This window comes from Schistocerca cancellata, chromosome 2 (assembly GCF_023864275.1).
Source record: "Schistocerca cancellata isolate TAMUIC-IGC-003103 chromosome 2, iqSchCanc2.1, whole genome shotgun sequence".
In the NCBI taxonomy this organism is placed as follows: Eukaryota; Metazoa; Arthropoda; class Insecta; order Orthoptera; family Acrididae; genus Schistocerca; species Schistocerca cancellata.
Window position 1 is genome coordinate 721,571,338 of NC_064627.1, and position 6,791 is coordinate 721,578,128.

Below are 6,791 nucleotides of genomic sequence, written 5' to 3' on the forward strand. Positions count from 1 at the left end.
CTACCAAAAATCCACAAACCGGATTCTCTTCTTCGTCCCATTGCGAACACCGTTGGGTCACCCAATTACCGATTGGCCAAACACCTGGCCAGCCTCCTTGCACCGCATGTGGGTCGCTGTGTGCATGACATCAAAAACACCGACGACTTTATCAACAGAATTAAACAAATGTGTCTAGTCAGGGAGATATAATGGTTAGTTTTGATGTGGTCTTGCTGTTTACACGTGTTCCTATCAGAGACTGTATTGATGTCCTGCCCCAGTTATTTGATAGTAAAATTGTTGGACTTTTTAAGCACACGTTGACATCGTCGTATTTCATACATGGCGGCCAATATTTCGACCGTTTGGACGGCGTGGCTATGTGAAGCCCATTAGCTCCATCCATAGCCAACCTTTTTATGGAAAATTTTGAAGACATCGCCTTCGACACGGCTCCAGCTAAGCCAAGTTACTTTTATCGTTACGTCGACGACACTTTCATCATCTGGCCCCATGGTCATGAAAAACTGGGAGTTTTCTTGGATCACCTTCACTGTATTCACGGCCACATCAAATTTACGCTGGAAGTCGAGACAGACGGTGTATTGCCATTCCTTGACGTTCGACGGAAAACCAATGGGCACCTTAGCCACAGTGTCTACAGGAAACCGACACACACAGATCGGTATCTGCACGCTCTCAGCCACCACCATCCGGCACAAAAACGTGGCTTTCTGAATACCCTCGTCCATCGTGCTAAAGTCAAGCTGAAAGTCTGCCACTAGAACTGAGCCACCTCCGAAAAGTCTTCCGGGAAAACGGGTACAACCACGGACAGGTGTCATAGGCTATAGCTGGTGTGACACGCAATAAACACACCAACAGAGAACACCACCGAAACGAAAGCAAGAAACTTGTGTTTTGCCTTTCTGTGGTACAGTGTCGGAAAAGATTAGCCGGCTCCTGAAGAGATATAACATTTCATCGGTGTTCAGGCACCCAGCAAAAATTCGACAGCTCATCTAGGGCTTAGAATGCCTGGAGGGTACAAGATACCATGTCGGTGAGGCTGGTACTACGTCGGCCAAACAGTGCGCAGTGTGGAACAACGCCGGACGGAACACCTGCTTACGCCTACTCTATCCAGAAAAATCAGCCGTGGCAGAACAGCACATCTACATCTACATCTACATCTACATACATACTCCACAATCCACCATACGGTGCGTGGCGGAGGGTACCTCGTACCACAACTAGCATCTTCTCTCCCTGTTACACTCCCAAACAGAACGAGGAAAAAATGACTGCCTATATGCCTCTATACGAGCCCTAATCTCTCTTATCTTATCTTTGTAGTCTTTCTGCGAAATGTAAGTTAGCGGCAGTAAAATTGTATTGCAGTCAGCCTCAAATGCTGGTTCTCTAAATTTCCTCAGTAGCGATTCACGAAAAGAACGCCGGGCGTGATGGCCGAGCGGTTCTAGGCGCTACAGTCTGGAACCGCGCGACCGCTACGGTCGCAGGTTAGAATCCTGCCTCGGGTATGGATGTGTGTGATGTCCTTAAGTTAGTTAGGTTTAATTAGTTCTTAGTTTTAGGGGACTGATGACCTCAGAAGTTAAGTCCCAGAGTGCTCAGGACCATTTGAACCATTTTTGAACGAAAAGACGCCTCCTTTCCTCTAGAAGCATTTCCTCTTAAGCATTTCCGTAACACTCGCGTGATGATCAAACCTACCAGTAACAAATCTAGCAGCCCGCCTCTGAATTGCTTCATGTCCTCCCTGGCCTGGGACCCGGCCATCGCGAGGTTAAAACGGGCGCGAAAGACCTCGGGATGAAAACATTACCGTATATGGCGAGCAAGAAAAAAATGAAATGAAATGGCGTGTGACGAGAGACTCCCGTCGGGTAGACCGCTCGCCTGGTGCAAGTCTTTCGATTTGACGCCACTTCGGCGACTTGCTCGTCGATGGGGATGAAATGGTGGTGATTAGGACGACACAACACCCAGTCCCTGAGCAGAGAAAATCTCCGACCCAGCCGGGAATCGAACCCGGGCCCTTAGGATTGACAGTCCGTCGCGCTGACCACTCCGCTACCGGGGGCGGACTAGAGCACTAGTGACGTCACAGCCAGCAGTGCGGCTATATAACGACGCGGCCAAGACGACACAGCAGTCATTCTTACCACTTGGCAATGACTGAGGAGAGCTCGGTCGAAAGCTCTTGGGATTTTAACCACCTGATGCGGCTGGAAGCCCGAGAAAATTTTATTTAAAAAATGTGTTGCATTACTTAATGAAAGCTCCTTATCCATCAGTTAATCTGAGACGCATCGAAATCTTGACATGTGTTAGCGCAAAGGGCGCATTAAGCATTACAGAATCAAACTGTGGTACCCTGCGATTTACAGCGTATACCAAACCATCCGATAAGCAAACTTAGCGCTACCAGCGCAATAAATCTTTAAAGATACTACACATCTCAATGAAGCATGATAGCCCTTTGCCGCATAAGCCATACTTGAATTAATTTTAACGCACGGGAGCGAATGAGAACGTAACTTGACAAGATATAATAGGGCCCCACGCCTTTATCAGAAACCAGCGAACTAACATACATACGTAATTTAACACAGAAATTAGCGCACGGGTGGAAGGAAACTAACACGGTTAACAACACAGAACAAAGTTGCTCACTCACATGATCGACCTCTTGCATCTGAGCACCAGACGCACCAGACACCAGACGCCATACTGCACACACAGAGCAGGGAGAAAATACCAAACCGACAGCTTACACTCGTTGCTAGTGATTCTGCAGCGGTCGTGGCCACAGCTCCAGTACACAGGCTGGCTGCTACCCAATGCGCTCCAACGGAACGTGTGTTCCCCTCCTCGTTAGTAGGCAGACTCATGACAGAGTGAGCATCAGCCAATGCTGCTTCTTTTCTGCCTCTGCCAAAATCTCTCTGATATCAATTTCCAAAGACGTGCTGGTACAGGTCAAAACTGTTTAACAACAACACCAAATCGACAGGTGCCTATAAAATCAAGATGCAGCAGCACATTGCATCAAGGTATGGGAAGAAAGATGCATCAGCTCCAAGTATGAGGCTCACTCTACTGGGGTCGCTAGGCTGCGAATTACACCAATGGATAAGAATGTTGAATATAGGAAGTGAAAGATTTGTCATGAGTAAAATGGACTTACAAACATGTATGATAACTTTTTGTTGGTCGCTTTCATTATGTAGTTTATGCTGTTACTCCGCCCTGTGTCAAAAATTTCCATTATTCAGATTTAAAATGTTGAATTAACTATGTAAAATTCATAATATAAAATCAAGCAAAATCATAAAATCAAATAAAAATCATAAAATAAAAGTTACTTATAAAGAAATGAGGCTGTAGTTTTGTAAATGGGAAGTCGCTGGTTCGAACCTCTGTAATAGCTACTATTTCTTCATATTTCTATTTAAATTTCAGGCCTATTAACAAATGGAATGGTTAGTTAACAAATATTGAATGAAAATTTTTAATAAAAATAATATCTTTTATTTTTGATTTCTGCTAGTGTGAAAATGAATTAAACTTCGATATAAACATACAATATTAAAGTAGATAAAAATGTAGCAGTGAGCAAGTAAAAATGAACAGGTTCCAAAAAAGGCCAGTAGCCAGTGAAGTAGTTCCCAAAGAAAAATACAAGACATACAGAAAAGCTACAGGGTGTTTCAAAAATGACCGGTATATTTGAAACGGCAATAAAAACTAAACGAGCAGCGATAGAAATACACCGTTTGTTGCAATATGCTTGGGACAACAGTACATTTTCAGGCGGACAAACTTTCGAAATTACAGTAGTTACAATTTTCGACAACAGATGGCGCTGCAAGTGATGTGAAAGATATAGAAGACAACGCAGTCTGTGGGTGCGCCATTCTGTACGTCGTCTTTCTGCTGTAAGCGTGTGCTGTTCACAACGTGCAAGTGTGCTGTGGACAACATGGTTTATTCCTTAGAACAGAGGATTTTTCTGGTGTTGGAATTCCACCGCCTAGAACACAATGTTGTTGCAACAAGACGAAGTTTTCAACGGAGGTTTAATGTAACCAAAGGACCGAAAAGCGATACAATAAAGGATCTGTTTGAAAAATTTCAACGGACTGGGAACATGACGGATGAACGTGCTGGAAAGGTAGGGCGACCGCGTACGGCAACCACAGAGGGCAACGCGCAGCTAGTGCAGCAGGTGATCCAACAGCGGCCTCGGGTTTCCGTTCGCCGTGTTGCAGCTGCGGTCCAAATGACGCCAACATCCACGTATCGTCTCATGCGCCGGAGTTTACACCTCTATCCATACAAAATTCAAACGCGGCAACCCCTCAGAACCGCTACCATTGCTGCACGAGAGACATTCGCTAACGATATAGTGCACAGGATTGATGACAGCGATATGCATGTGGGCAGCATTTGGTTTACTGACGAAGCTTATTTTTACCTGGACGGCTTCGTCAATAAACAGAACTGGCGCATATGGGGAACCGAAAAGCCCCATGTTGCAGTCCCATCGTCCCTGCATCCTCAAAAAGTACTGGTCTGGGCCGCCATTTCTTCCAAAGGAATCATTGGCCCATTTGTCAGATCCGAAACGATTACTGCATCACGCTATCTGGACGTTCGTCGTGAATTTGTGGCGGTACAAACTGCCTTAGACGACACTGCGAACACCTCGTGGTTTATGCAAGATAGTGCCCGCCCACATCGCACGGCCGACGTCTTTAATTTCCTGAATGAATATTTCGATGATCGGGTGATTGCTTTGGGCTATCCGAAACATACAGGAGGCGGCGTGGATTGGCCTCCCTATTCGCCAGACATGAACCCCTGTGACTTCTTTCTGTGGGGACACTTGAAAGACCAGGTGTACCGCCAGAATCCAAAAACAATTGAACAGCTGAAGCAGTACATCTCATCTGCATGTGAAGCCATTCCGCCAGACACGTTGTCAAAGGTTTCGGGTAATTTCATTCAGAGACTACGCCATATTATTGCTACGCATGTGGAAAATATCGTACTATAGAGTTTCCCAGACCGCAGCGCCATCTGTTGTTGACAATTGTAACTACTGTAATTTCGAAAGTTTGTCTGCCTGAAAATGTACTGTTGTCCCAAGCATATTGCAACAAACGGTGTATTTCTATCGCTGCTCGTTTAGTTTGTATTGCCGTTTCAAATATACCGGTCATTTTTGAAACACCCTGTAGGTGCGAGTAGCACCCACACAGTGAGGGTTCCTTAAGAACTTAATTATGTACACAGACAGTCATTCATTCTGGGAATCTAGAATCTCTACGATTTTTGCCTGTTATCGGCATTGTTATTGACAAGCTATCGGTCCAAGAGATTCCAAGATTTTAGAGAATGTTTTAATTTCGATAATACAGATGGAACATAAAGTCGTACAGAATGCAGGCAACCATTGATATAATAATCAGAAGTTCTGCATTCAGGTTGGCTAGGCCGCAACGTTAATAGTCTGACAGCAGGCAAAAAATGATTTTATTGCACATAGCATGCGTTTCGGAATTTATCCATCTATAGCTCTTGGAGATCTGGTCGTGGATAAATTCGGAAACGTGTTTTGAGCAATAAAATCATACTTTGCCTCATGTTTGACTTCTGTCGTTGCGACCCAGTTAGCCTGAATGCGAAACTACAGTTTTTTTTTTCAAGTTTGACGTCAGACAATAAATTACAAAATAATTTTTTTACATATGATAGCATTCCAGTTTTAAAGTTTTCGAATTTTTTTTCCTTTGGCTGCATAGTGAAACCTTGCTTTCTGGCAAATTTTATGATTCTAGGCCAACGAGAAGTACCTGATAGGTTTTTTGAGTGAGTTTGCGAGTTTTAAAATATGTGACATAAATGGCCGTATCCTTTTATTGACTTAAAAGCTTCAATTTTTTACGCCGCCGAGGGACTATAGACCTCAGTATATGGAATAAATTTCGACTTGATAGTCTACCCGATCCTGGGCAAAAGCGTTTTTTACAGTCATATAGATAGACAGACGAACAACAACGGTAGACTATGATGTTTATGTTTCTGTCGACTGAGCCACGGAAACCTAAAAATGACGCTGGTCAGAGGATAGGGCATCTCTCGAAGTTTCGACTCGTTCTGCGTGCAACGTCGTAGTTGCATTAGGCGGCGGGCATGTCAGGATATTCAGACAAATCATCTGCTCCGTACTGTTTCCTCGAATTAGTCTGCAACTGCTGGCAGGTAACCCATTAAACATCTCCAAAGCAGGCCACTGTCTCACCTTCCGGTGGAATTCATGTAAGTGAACTGCATGCACATTTGTCACGTCACAAGCAGTGCCCATGTCGAGCACCTGTAATGTGAGTTTAACACTTGGAGAGGTGCTCTATCCACTAATGTGCACCTACTCGTACTTTCCGCACAGTAGTCTTCTGAAACCCAGGAAGTACTTACGAGTAACCCTATATTAAATGATCAAACCTGCAGAATAAGAGATTCGTGTATAAATTCAATCGCATACCGATTAATTGTGAGCTTACTTAATGACAAACCTTACTGAAGCTCACGTGCGACATTTATTTTAGTTACCCCAGTTATGAGACATTTATTTAGTCTACCAGCTTTTAAGAATTTTCATTTGACTGAATAGTGGAAGAAAGTGTTAACGACTTTGAGCTACTTGTCATTAATTAATTATTGATTACAATTTTGACAAATACGAGGGCTATTCAGAAAGTAGGGAACGTTTTGGCATT

At 44.0% G+C, this 6,791-nt stretch overlaps 1 non-coding gene across 1 annotated transcript; it reads right to left on the minus strand.

The window, feature by feature from the left end:
• Positions 1-2,014: 2,014 nt before the first annotated feature.
• Trnad-guc (transfer RNA aspartic acid (anticodon GUC)) lies at positions 2,015-2,089 on the minus strand. Its single transcript has one exon. It is a non-coding gene; the product is annotated as a tRNA-Asp (tRNA).
• Positions 2,090-6,791: the final 4,702 nt, after the last annotated feature.